At 36.6% G+C, this 13,977-nt stretch overlaps 1 protein-coding gene and 1 non-coding gene across 2 annotated transcripts in view; both read right to left on the bottom strand.

Moving 5' to 3' along the window:
- The window catches only part of KLHL1 (kelch like family member 1), a 446,827-nt gene that overhangs the window by 422,675 nt on the left and 10,175 nt on the right, over positions 1-13,977 (bottom strand). The gene's annotated exons all lie outside the window — the stretch shown is intronic.
- Positions 10,433-10,565, bottom strand: LOC136309817 (small nucleolar RNA SNORA13). The gene has a single exon (XR_010726454.1). It is a non-coding gene; the product is annotated as a small nucleolar RNA SNORA13 (small nucleolar RNA).

Raw genomic sequence — 13,977 nt, 5'->3', positions numbered from 1 at the left:
TATATAATAAAGCAAACCAGGGCTATGGGACACTCAGATATTGCCATCAGCATTGTAGAGTCCTTCTGATCCCATCTTTTTTTTTAATGAATCTGTTTTCTTAATTCTGCTTCCTTCTCACTCAAAACCCAGAATTAAGAGCCACACTGGTCCACGGCAGGCCCTGATCCCAAATAGCTAGAAAACCTGAACAATGTCCCCAGGCAGCCTGAGAACTTAACTTATACCCAACCTAAAACCCCACTCAGCAGTGAAACTTAGTTTATGGTTCTGCTTAATTGTTGTACACAGACTGTGGCATTGTCCAAGTAAAGAGCACAGCTGGTGCTACCATTTAGCTGGTGCTAAATCATAGAACATAGACTGCAGTCTCAACCAATCTAGGAGTCCAGATTGTAACCCTGCTTGACCATGAAGCAAAGTCTGAAGCCCCACCTAACTTCACGGTACAGTTGAGGCTCTGCCCAATCAGAGATCTCAGAAACTAACCTTGAACATCAGGGAAAAACAGTCAATGACCTACTCAAGTGTGAAGCCCCAATTCTGGGGCATAGCCAGTGGCACTGCCTGATTGGGATTAGAGCTTGAGGCTTTCACTTGACTAGCAATAATTGTTGAGCCCAGCCTGCAGCCCCATGCAATTGTAGAGTCTAACTAGTAGTATCTTCCTACCAGTGAACACAGGCTGCAACTCCAAAGAGCCCAGCTAGTGGCCCTACCTGACTAAAAAATGCAGTCAACAGTCCCATCTGACAGGGGAGCCCACGCAGTCACCCCATTTGAACTCAGAGGCCAACCAGCAGGCCACACAACTGTGGACCTCAGCCAGTAACACTAATCCCCACTCCGTACCAATCTCAGAACAAGGATGGTGGCCCTGCTCAACTAGGTACCTTGGTAGTAAGCCCAGCTTGCCATGGCAATACTAGCTGACCCATCCAGTACCCCAAGCTGAGCAGACTGCTGAAGGTCTTTCTCTGCTACAGCAGATCTGTACATTCTGAAATAAGAGACTGCTAACTCAAATGAAGAGGTCAATGCAAGGATACAAGGAGAGCAAACAATCAGATAAACATGACTCAGCCAAAAGAAACTAATGAAGTTCCAATAACTGGCCCTGAAGAACTGGAGATTTATGAACTGCCTGACAAATAATTCAGAATAAACCTTTTAAAAGAGCTTAGTAAATAAAAAATGCATAAACAACTAAATAAGTTCAACAAAGACACACAAAAAAAATAAAAAAAAAAAACAAAAAGGAGGGAAGACATTTAAATGAACTTTATAAGACCAGCGTTACCCCGATAGTGTAGTGAATATTAAATATAAGGAATAAGAAAAAAAATTTTTCGTAGCAACTTTGTTAGTATCTTAGGATATTTTGATGTTCTTATTTATGTACTATACTATATAGTTTTAACTGTTTGATTATCTTTCACATTATTTTCTATGCAGCTTTAATGTAAATAAATGGCTAACAGATGACAATGAAGTCTATGTAGAATAAGGACATTTAGTTCAACAACACTGAACAGATGATGGTAGTCTCATAAAGTTATAATGGAGCTCTGTTACAGTAATATAATGTTATAGTAATTAAATATATAGAAATATAGAAAAATATGGAAGATATATAGAAATAATTAAGATATAATATTAAAAGCAATTAAAGAAAGTAAATAAGGCTATGCCATCAAGATAGGAACTAATCTAGAGTGCACAGATATGGTAGACAGACTCTGCCTTTTGCTCAGGGCCCAGTTAGTGTGTGTGTGAAGTTATATATAGAGAAAAAGTATCTTGATGTCATAACTCTGTAGGTTAACATAAACAAGAAACTTCCCTAGGAACATCTTAAAAGTGGCTTGATGTGACATTTTAGTAGATTAATATTAAAAGAGCTTCCTGCAAGGAACTCCCAAAAAGGTGGTTTGAGGTGAAAATCCTGTAGATTGACACCATTTAGAAAGTGTTAGTCAGAAAAGGTACTAAAGCTGAGAGCCCCCCTTCTGCGGTAGTCACCCAGACTCCAACATTGAACGTGAACTATCTCCACACAGCTCTGACCAAGGACAGCCAAGAGGAGCATGCAGATGGGGTCCCCTTAAGCTGTACCCAGGCACACCAAAAGGATTTGTGAGCAATAAACTGCCTGTGTGATTCTTGCAACTAACTTGTGTGTCAGTCATGTTTTTCCTCCAGGGGCAGTTGGTCTCGGCACTGATAAGTAGAATCCTCATAGCTGCCTCAAAAGTAGTCTCAAAGAGGCAACGAGCCCTGCTGTTAAGCAGGAGTGTCCCACTATATAGGGAGGTCGAATCTGGGATGCCTGAATCACTAGAGCTAGGGCTCTACTGGGACAAGCTCAAAAATTTTTTCATAATCCTTTATAAAATCTTTGCCCAGTCAATGTAGTATTTTTGCTTTGTGCCGTCGCAGCTTGTTGATAGTATTGCTATTGGCTAGAAATGCCTAAGGGCACTCACCTGGGCTTTTTAATAAGTTTCCTTCACACATATCCTGTATGGCCAGTAGCTGTGGCTGCCATCACCGCCAGGCAGGTATAGGTTCACATTAGATTCGGACAGACGGTAAATAAACAGTGGAGTGAAAAACTGGTAGGCCATACCTTTATTCCAGCCTTGCAACCAGTTGGCGAGTAAACACAAACACATAGAGGGCTCCAAAACCCACTCATACATTCTCTGGTTCCACAACCAGTAGAAACTGTTCCAGTTTTTCCTAGAATCAAAGGCCTCCCACCAGTCAGTCCCCTCTGTTTCCCCATCTCCTTCTCTCCGCACAAACTTTGCACAAACTGGCTTCTCCTTCAGCACCTTGCCATCTTGGCTGCTTCTTCTCCTCAGCACACTTCCTCCCTGCCCTCACTCTGCAAAAACATGGCTTCCTTCTTCTTCTTCTTCCTTCTTTTTCTCTTCTTAAAACTTTTGGGGCAAAAATCCCTCCTCCAGCACACGTTAGCATAATAAAGCTCCTTCCCAAGCAAGAAGGTAATTAGCAATTTCACAGATCACATATCTGGGCAGCTGCCATTCTTTAACAATAAAAGTGAGCAACTCATAAAGTACAAATTTTACTAACTCGTTTACCCAACATATCCACTTGCTAAACCAATGTTATGACTGAATCAGTCTTTGTAGTTCTTATTACAATTGCAAAACACTTTTCAGAAATAACTATTAGGACACTTGAGGAAAGAGAAGTTTATTAATTGCAAGCCTTGGACTCCACAAGGAGACAAAGAGAAAGAGAGAGCCAGCATGGGCCTGGGTTTCTGCTTTTTTATTTTTAATATATATTTTTATTTATTTATTTATTTTTATTTTTTTGTATTTTTCTGAAGCTGGAAACGGGGAGAGACAGTCAGACAGACTCCTGCATGCACCCGACTGGGATCCACCAGGCACGCCCACCAGGGGCAACGCTCTGCCCACCAGGGGGCGATGCTCTGCCCCTCCGGAATGTCGCCCTGCTGTGACCAGAGCCACTCCAGCGCCTGGGGCAGAGGCCAAGGAGCCATCCCCAGTGCCCGGGCCATCTTTGCTCCAATGGAGCCTTGGCTGCAGGAGGGGAAGAGAGAGACAGAGAAGAAGGAGAGGGGGTTGGAGAAGCAAATGGGCGCTTCTCCTGTGTGCCCAGGCTGGGAATCGAACCCGGGTCCCCTGCACGCCAGGCCGATGCTCTACCGCTGAGCCAACCAGCCAGGGCTAATATATATTTTTAAATTTAGGGTTCTGCTTTCATTGGTGTCAAGTATAAGGGCCTAGAGTTTTGCAGGCTCCCTTTTATTGGTCAATTTAAAACATAGGAGCTAAAATTTAAAGGTGGGAAGAGAAAAAAACAAGTATCTCAAAAGAGCAGTTACTGAAATCAAAAAACAAAGGAGCCTCAGTGAGGGCAGGTGGCCTGGTTCTTTCTCTAGTCTTCTGGCTGGCAATGTGAGTTAGCCTTGGTTGACAGTTGACGCTGGATGCCTCTTTGAATTGGATACCTGGTTAAAGTAGATGCCTAGGCTATCTAAGATTAAGTCACTTGCATTACAATAAGAACAAAACAATTGTCATACTTACACTACAATTATTCACCTATTTGTAGTGATGCTGGTGTAAACAAGAGCACTGTGCTGTCATGGCATGAAAGTCTACCACATACAATTGTAGTAGCAGGTTATACCATCTAGGTTTGTGTATATGCACTCTATGATGCTCGCATAAGAAAGAAATTGCCTAAGAATGTATTTCCCCTTGATTAAGCAGCTCATGACAGTATTGCTCTTTTTTGAATAGCACTTTCAGGCTTTTACCAAATTTTGACTCGTATTATATTCCTTATTTTTAAAGTTAATATTTTACAAATTAACTTTTTGCAATTTTTAGCTTATCAGTTTAAACACATAATAACAATAAAGTTCAAAGTATGTCCTGGCCAGGTAGCTTAGTTGATTAGATCATCCTGGTATGTCAAGGTTGTGTTTCAATCCCCGGTCAGGGCACATACAAAAATCAACCAATGAATGAATAAATAAGTAAAAAAACAAATCAGTGTTTTTTTCTCTATCCTGTTAGTTCTCTAAAATCAATAAATTTAAAAAAATTAAATAAATTTTAATGTATACATCATGAACATAGAAAACAATCTTACAATCTTTAGGTAACAAATGTAAAAATGTGGCACTTACTATGTTATTCTCTCTGATTTTACAAATGCATTTACACAATAAACATGCTTGTGGAGATGTTTTTAAGTTTTACTACATTGTGATTATATATCACATTATTTTTAAACACACATTTCACACAAACTTTTATGAATTTCTTTATTCATTGGACACTAGTGTTTTCTGAAACATTCTATATTTATTCATTTTTCCCTAAGTATATATGTTTTCATGATACTTTTTGATATATATTAATGATATATTTTATATACTATATTTTACATGATGAATATAAAATATCTTATTATTCTATTGACAGACAAGCATGGAGCATGAGTATTCTTTAACTTCTATTCCTTTTATTTCTAAAGGATAGATATAAACAATTTATATTTCTCAATTTTAAGTTTTACCCAGTTTCCATAGCAATAGATATTGTCTTATTATTTCACCTTCTCCTCCAAAAATATATTTGTATTTTGTATTTATTTATTTATTTATTTTAGAGAGGCATTTCCTGTATGTGCCCTGACTGGGAATCAAACTGGCAAATTTGGTGCTTCAGGACAACATTTCAACCAACCAAGCTATCAGCCATGGCTTAATTGATTTTTTTATTGATTGATTTTTTTAGAGAGAATGAGAGAGGAAGGAGAGAGAGGGGAGAAAGAAAGGAAGCATCCATTTATTGTTCCACTTAGTTGTGTATATTCATTGGTTGCTTCCTGTATGTGCTTGAACAGGAATTGAACCCTCAACTTTGTCATTTTGGGACAACGCTCTAACTGACAGCTACCTGGCCAGGTTCAACAAATGTTATTTTTATCAGAAATAAATTATGCTTGATAATTTTAAACACTGGGATTATAATTATATACATTCAAGCTATTTATCTCATTTATAGTGACTTAAGAAATGTAATTTCTATTTTAAATGTATTAGTTAAGAAAGATTAACATTTTTCATCACAAAATTTTCATAATTATAATTTTAAGAAATTGCACTTTTTAATTTCAAGTAAACATTCTTTTTATTAAATTTTAAAGTGCCAGAGTATCTATGAAGAAAAAAATTTCCAAAATAATTGCCCATTTACTCATATACATCCCCTTACATTTATCTCATTTATCTGCACATTTAAATATTAAAGAAAGGTACATTTAACCCCATAATAAAATTGTAGTCAATAAGAAATGATAAGAAGACTACTTCCTGAGATTGTGACAATCATTGAGTCTTCAGATGTAAATGTGTTTCTCTGACATTCTTGTGTAGAATAGTTCCATGATACTGCATCTGTTCCTCTGAGTAGCATATGTCTCTGTGGCTAGCTCCGAAACCAATGTAATTTTCCAGCCTGGTATAAAATTTGATACACGTGCGTGAAATATAAAGCCTCTTATAAATTATTATGACAAATTAGTGTAAGAATCATTTTTATTCATATATTGAAATCAACATAGAATATATAGACATGTGTGTGAATAGTGAAAAATTGTTTTGAAGTAGAGCTGACAATACACATTATCAAGTTCCCTGAGGCCCAAACTTTTGCTATTATCTTCTTGGTTCCAATAGTTTTCTTTTCAAGTAAAATAATATGTTGAATATTTCAGAAGCTCTGTAATCCCTGGGGGGAAGTTATTTATCACCTCAAATTAATAAATATAAAAAGCTTTTTTAGTGTGTTTTGTGAGCTTTGTAATAATATACAGCTATTTTTAAATTTTATGAAACTCATTGGAGATGTTACTGTTTAAGTTGGAAGTGCTCCTTCATGTCTTGGGTTTTCAAGATGCATCCTAATCCTAGTGTTAGGTTAAAGAGGTCCCTTTACAGACTATATCAGCTTTATATATTCATTAGTCAGAATCTTATTCAAAGTCAGCTTCATGTGTAGGGACCTGTGTTCAAAAGACTGCTGGTTTGATGCTGTACTGTCACTGATTTTAAATTCTTATTTTTTTTATTAAGTTAGATGTGGGGAGGCAGAGACAGACTCCCACATGCACCCCAACCGGATCCCCCTACCAGGCAATGTTCTGCCTGTCAGGGCTGCTGCTCTTTTGCTCAGCAATTGAGCTATTTTAGTGCTTGAGGCGAGGCCATGGAGCCATCCTCAGACTGGGGGTCAACTTTGCTGGAACCATTTGAGCCATGGCTGAGGAGAGGAAGGGGGAGAGGGATGAAGAAGCAGATGGGCGCTTCTCCAGTGTGCCCTGACCGAGAATCAAACACGGGACTTCCACATGCCAGGCCAACGCTCTACCATTGGGCCAACCAGCCAGGGCCAAATTCTTAATAATTTTTAATAACTAATAATTGTTTAGTTAACAATTTCTAAGTGTTTGATTATTGATAATTGATCACTTTCTTATCACATTGAGCCTGTTCATGATGACAGTTTAAAATCCCACTCTGTTACTCATTAAAAAAATATCTCTTAAATACTGTATTTGATGAAATACGTATTGGTGGTAATCAGTCTCTCTAAGACCACCTGAGATGTAAACCCATATCATCTTTTCACCATTGGCACATACGAAACTACATCCAATTAACCTCACTCATAGCCAACCTTTATCATCCTTGACCATCATAGAGCATACAAGCCTCACTATTAATTGTTTTTTTATAACCTCATACACATAAGGACACATACACTTACTTAATACTCTTGTCTTAGTTGATTTCCTGAGATTGTTAGTCTGAAACTTGCATTATCCTTTTCAAAAGTGTTTCACATGTCATTTTGCTTCCTTTGCATCCTTCTCATTGATAGGCAATTTATAGTTCTCACAACCCTGGAACCTCGAGGTAGGTTCTAGAAATGTCTAGCACTGCATTTATTCACCTATACTATGAACCTTGAATCCTCAGGAAACAAAGTCTTTTCACTTTTGAAAACTCAAGTAAGTTGCTTGCACTGGTACACCTCATATTGCTGTTTTTATGCCCTAAGATCATAGAAGGCATTTGAGGTAGACCTCGCAAATCCAACTATATTCCTGGGCATATCCAATTTTCTATAAGAGACTCTTCACACAATGTAGCTCCTGCTGCCAGTTCCTTCAATTCCACATCTACACCCCAGGTTACTAAACCATCCTCATGGCTATATATTTGATGCTGTCATTATTCAGCTCTATTTTTTTTAGGTGAAATCTTAAGATTCAACATATTCTTTACTACAATTGCCTAAATTTTAAGTTCTAGAAATCCTTTATTCGTTTTTGACTATTCTACATAGATTTAAAAAATATTTATGTTAGCTACTTACTGAATTCAGATTGTTCAAAACAAAAATTATTTTCTTCCCTCCCGTCTCATGCATTATCTACTTTGTAGAACAAAAACAAAAATATCCATTAATTTGCCCAACTAAAATTGTAGGAATCTTCTTACTCTTTACATCTTTAACAATTAAACCTTTGATTAATTGGCAATTGGGACATTTTATTTTCCAAATGGTGACTTTCCTTCTATTTTTTAAGTAGTAGTTCTTCACCAGGCTATTTTCAATTTTACCCTTCTTTTTTCTAATCCATCTTATATATCATAACAGAAAAAATTACTATTTTAATCTTATCAGCTAGATTTATTATTTTACAGTCACCATAAGTAAAATTCAAAGTCTTGACTGTAATCTAGAAGGCATCTTGTGTTCTTTTTTTTAAGATTTTATTTATTCATTATAGAGAGGGGGGAAAGAGAGAGAGAGAGAGAGAGAGAGAGAGAGAGAAGGAGAGAGAGAGAAGGGGGAGGAGCAGGAAGCATCAACTCCCATATGTGCCTTGACCAGGCAAGCCCAGGGTTTTGAACCAGCAACCTCAGCATTTCCAGGTTGATGCTTTATCCACTGTGCCACCACAGGTCAGGCGGCATCTTGTGTTCTGATTACAGTCTAGGGCCCCAATTAAATCGCCTGGTTTTTTATCCAAGCATACTCAAACTTATTTACTTGTTTTTACCTTTTCTAATTATAGACTATTCATACTGATGCTGGTCTTTATTAAGACCCTTTTAAGTTTTCCTTTTATGTACATTTTTAAACTCCTCTTACTATGTATATAGTTTGTATAGCACAAGTTACATTTTTATAATTACTTATTAAATTTTACTACTAGTTCTTTTTTTATTCTGTAATAAAAATAATTTTCTATACTTCTTTTTATCTCAAGAAGCTGGCATATTGTCTAGGAAACAGTTTCAAACATAACTTATTTGAAACAGTCTTCATTGAGTGAAGGAATAGTTTTCACATGGGCATATTTGGCTCAGAATATACCCTTAAAGCTCAAAATAGAGATTGATTCATATCTAAGTGGCCAAAATGCAGCGTAATTCAAGCTGTTATGCTAGGAGTCAAGCTGATTCAACTGCAAGAGAAGATCTACTGTCTTACAGTAGCAAGGCCTGAATACTGTAGATATCATATGTTTTTTGACCTATCCCTACATATTCCAATGAAAAAATGAGAGAAAAATCCATTTAAGTGACAATGATAACATTTTTCTATTTGGTGGACTTTACACTAAAACTTAGGTTTTCTAATGTTGAACCCAGTTTTCTTTCCATTGTTGCATGCAACTGTGGGTGCCAATATATTAAAATAAGGCAATGTTAACTTAGAGATATACTTACTTTAAAATTCATCAATATTTATAGATCATACATATTTTCAGTTTGTGGCATTATTAAGATTTATCTGGAGGTTATTGATGAATAAGAATTTAAATATTGCCCTGGCCGGTAGGCTCAGTGGTAGAGCGTTGGCCTGGTGTGCAGAAGTCCCGGGTTCGATTCCCGGCCAGGGCACACAGAAGAAGTGCCCATCTGCTTATCCACCCCTGCCCCTCTCCTTTCTCTCTGTCTCTCTGTTCTCCTCCCACAGCCAAGGCTCCATTGGAGCAAAGATGGCCCGGGCGCTGGGGATGGCTCTGTGGCCTCTGCCTCAGGCGCTAGAGTGGCTCTGGTCGCAACATAGGGACGCCCAGGATGTGCAGAGCGTCGCCCCCTGGTGGGCAGAGCGTCGCCCCCTGTTGGGCGTGCCGGGTGGATCCAAGTCGGGGGCATGCGGGAGTCTGTCTGACTGTCTCTCCCTGTTTCCAGCTTCAGAAAAATGCAAAAAAAAATGCAAAAAAAAAAAAGAATTTAAATATTTTTACACTTAGATGAACATTTAATATGAGACAAATAATATGAGAGAATATAGGAGTAAGACAGATACAAGGGAGTTTTCAACTTTAGTTAAGATTTCAAATAGATGTGTCATTTGGGGAAAATAAAAAGAAAATATACACTCAGAAAATAATTTAAAAGTTGTCCTTTGAGAAATTCTATAATAATACAGAATTAATTTTACAATTAAAAATATTTTTCTGATATGAAATCTATTTAAAAGTCACGGGCTGTTGTTAGGAAGAATATGTAAATATTTTATATCTGTTAGTAAAAAGAGATAGAGTAGGAAATGAACACTTTTTCCTGTGACGAAAATATGTTTAGTGGTGCTTACAAGTTGTCTGGGCAAATATTAAGTAAAGTCAGCGAAGAGGACAGCATAGCTCATTTCTTTCTGTGTCATTAAGGTAAAGCTCATGGTTAATATTGCTTCTCCTTTAGTATGGGCAACGAAGATGGTTCCCACTGTATTATGATGCAAGTCCTTTATGCTCATATGAAAACATATTTTGAGCTTTCTTTGCAGAAATCCTTACTTTAAACCTATTCAGTCTTTTTTTTTTTTTTTTTAACTGTCACTCACGCAGCTCCTATACCAAAGATATCAAACTCAAGGGCAGGAAAAGGGCTGAAAGCGTTTAGTTTACGCCTTTTTTGACACCATATTCACTAGTTTCCAAAGTGAATGTGCAACAAAAAGGCGACTCAGTCTTCCTTTTTTAATCTCATCTTCTACCAAGAGAAAAGCAGCAAACTTAATGTGAATATATTATTATCCAGTTCTGCAAGGCAAATGTCATATATCAAACTAAAAAGCTGTTTGACTCCAATATATTATTCAAGACAAATTAGAATAAAATATCTATGAAAAGTGTAAATGACCAATATAATGAATAGATTTATCTTACTTATGATAAACATTAAGGAGAAATATACCATACAGTGAGTTTCTTTGGCTTACCGTAACATTTTTCATTCACTCATAGTGTTTGATGAACAGTTGTTTATTCTTTATTATGGCATAAATTTCCCATTATATTGTTATTATTAAAATTATTTATCTATTCACCATTTATTTAGTTATGCATTAAGACCCTGATCACACAGTATCATGATTAATGTAGCTTTAAAATAAGTTAGAAAATCAGAAAGTATAATTTCTCAAATTTGTTCATTTTGTTTTCACAGTTGTTTGGTTTATTCTAGGTCCTTTAAATGTTTCAAGGGATTTTTAGATTGATTCTGCCAGTTTTTAATTAAAAATCAAGGAATATCTTGTGGAGGAAGTGTAAAATCTATAGATTAATTCTGGAAGAAATGATATAGAAATAATAGTAAGTCTCTTGGTCCTTGAACATAGTATATCTTTCCATTATTTATGGTTTTATTTTTTTCAGTGTATGGGTCTTTTAACTTTTTTTGTCATGGTTATTAAGTATTTCATATTTTAAAAATATTATTATAAAATGTATTATTTTTTATTGATTGACTTTAATGAGAAAGGGAGAGAGAAAGAGAGAGATGTTGATTTATTGTTCCATTTATTTATGCATTTATTGGTTGATTTTTTTATGTGTCCTGACCTGGGTTCAAATTTGCAATCTTGGCATAATGTGATGATTCTCTAACCAACTGAGCTACCTGGACAGGGCTTAAATGTATTTTTTCTATAATTTCAATTTTCCAGTTGTTCCTTAATGATATGCAGAAATATAACTGATTTTTGTATGTTAATTTTATATCCTGCCAAAAAACTCCATCTTTTTTATAGATTCCATAAATTTTTTCAAATAAACAATTATAAATAAAATTAATGACCATATTACTTCTTCATGTCTACATAGATGACCAATTTTTATGTAAATAATTTTATTTCTTTTTCCAATATAAATGTCTTTTTTGTTTGTTTGTTTGCTTTGTTTATTTTATTGAACAGATTAGCACCTCCAACACAATACTGAAGAAAAATGGTAAGAAAGAACATTGTCATTTTGTCTAGATCTTAGAGTAAACACATTTAGCCTTTCAACAATATGATATTAGCTGTAGGTTTTTCTTATATTCTATTTATCAGATTGCTATTCTTCACTATGAGAAATACTTTCTCTGGTAATAATGCATTCATTTGGACTTTATTTTGAATATATATATATATATATATATATATATATATATATATATATAATGAAAGAAAAAGAGACAGGAAGGGAGAGAAGAGAGATGAGAAGCATAGACTTGTAGCTGCTTCACTTCAGCTCTTCAATGATTGCTTTTCATACATGCCTTGACCAGGGAGCTCAAGCCAAGTCATTGACCCCTTGTTCAAGCCAGCAACCTTGGTCTTCCACCCAGCAAACTTTGGGCTCAAACCAGGGACCTTGGGATCAATTTGATGACCCTGTACTCAAGCTGCCAAGCCTATGTTCAAGCCTAGGAGCCTGCGCTGAAGTTGGCAACCTAGGAATTTCCAATCAGGGACCTCAGCATCCTGAATGGATGTTTTATCCACTTCTGCCACCATCAATCAGGTTAAAATTTTATATCATTTTCATCCTTTCCCTAATTGTTGTGTTTATATTTAAGATGTGTTTTTGTTAAGCAGAATAAAATTGGGTCTGACTTTTTAGAATCTGATCATCTCTACTTTTAATTATGGTTGTATAGAACAGACATTCTTAATGAAATTATTGATATAATAAGCTTTCAGACTATACTTGAGCTATGCCTTTCCCACTTGCTCTACCTTTTTTTCTTTCCTCTTTTATTAAATTAATTTAATAATTTTTATGACAGCATTTTTTATTTTTGTTGGATTACTAGCTATTTACTGTTTTGTTAATAGAGTGATGACTTTGGGATTTTTCACATACTTCTGAGACTATCTCAAATGACATAGCACTTCATACCTAGCAGAACCACCTTGCAATACTGTACCTATGTTTCTCCCTTCCCAGTCTTAATACTATTGTTGTCACATTTCAGTTACATATATGATAAAAGTCTCATAATAGTCTTTTTGTTTGCTCAATTATCATTTATCTTTCATATATTCTAGATTTAAATAATAAGGAATAATCCTGTTTTTTAACCCATGTAGTTACAATGGCTGGTAGTTTTTACTTTTTTGTGTATGTCAATTGATGTCAATTTCCTTGTTTCATTTTGATGATTTTGTTGCTAAATGTTTATTATTATTATTATTATTATTATTATTAAGTGAGGGGTGGGGAGGCAGAGACAGACTCCCTCATCTCCCCAACTGGGATCCACCTGGCAAGCCCCCTACCAGGAAGTGTTCTACCCATTTGGGGCCATTGCTCTGTTAGTTGGCAACCAAGCTATTTTACCACCTGAGGTGAGGCCATGGAGCCATCCTCAGCCCCCAGGGCCAACTTTGCTCCAAACATTAGTGCCATGGCTGTGGGAGGGGAAGAGAGAGAGGGAGGGAAGTGTAGAGATACAGATGGGCATTTCTCTTGTTTGTCCTGACTGAGAATCAAATCCAGGACTTTCACATGCCAAGCCAATGCTCTATTGCTGAGCGAACAGGCCATGACCTGTTGGTATGTTTTCAAAGTTATCATGATTTTCTGCAATTTCTGCTTTGTCATTAATATTTTTTATTTTTCTGAAGTGAGAAGCGGGGTGAGGCAGACAGACAGACTCCCACATGCACCCGACCAAGATCCACCTGGCATGCCCACCAGGGATCTATGCTCGGACCCTCTGGGGCATCGCTCTGCTGCAACAGGAACCATCCTAGTGCCTGAGGCAGAGGCCACGAAGCCATCCAACTTTGTTCCAATAGAGTCTTGGCTACTAGAGGAGAAGAGAAAGATAGAGATAAAGGTGAGGGGGAAAGGTGGAGAAGCAGATGGGTGCTTCTCCTGTGTGACCTGGCTGGGAATCAAAGCCAGGTTTTCCACATGCCTGGCTAATGTGCTACAACTGAGCTAACCAGCCAGAGCCCCAGCATATTTTTTAAATCTCAGTCATTGCAGTTTCATTTTCTTCTAGAAGTTTGATGTTGTTATTTTCATATGTATCATACCCTACTTAACTATGAAATCTGGTTTTAACCGCTTTAATTTTGGGGCAGTTTTATTTGATTGATT

Source organism: Saccopteryx bilineata, chromosome 6 (genome assembly GCF_036850765.1).
Source record: "Saccopteryx bilineata isolate mSacBil1 chromosome 6, mSacBil1_pri_phased_curated, whole genome shotgun sequence".
Taxonomy (NCBI): Eukaryota; Metazoa; Chordata; class Mammalia; order Chiroptera; family Emballonuridae; genus Saccopteryx; species Saccopteryx bilineata.
This window is presented reverse-complemented; position numbering and strand designations above follow the sequence as displayed.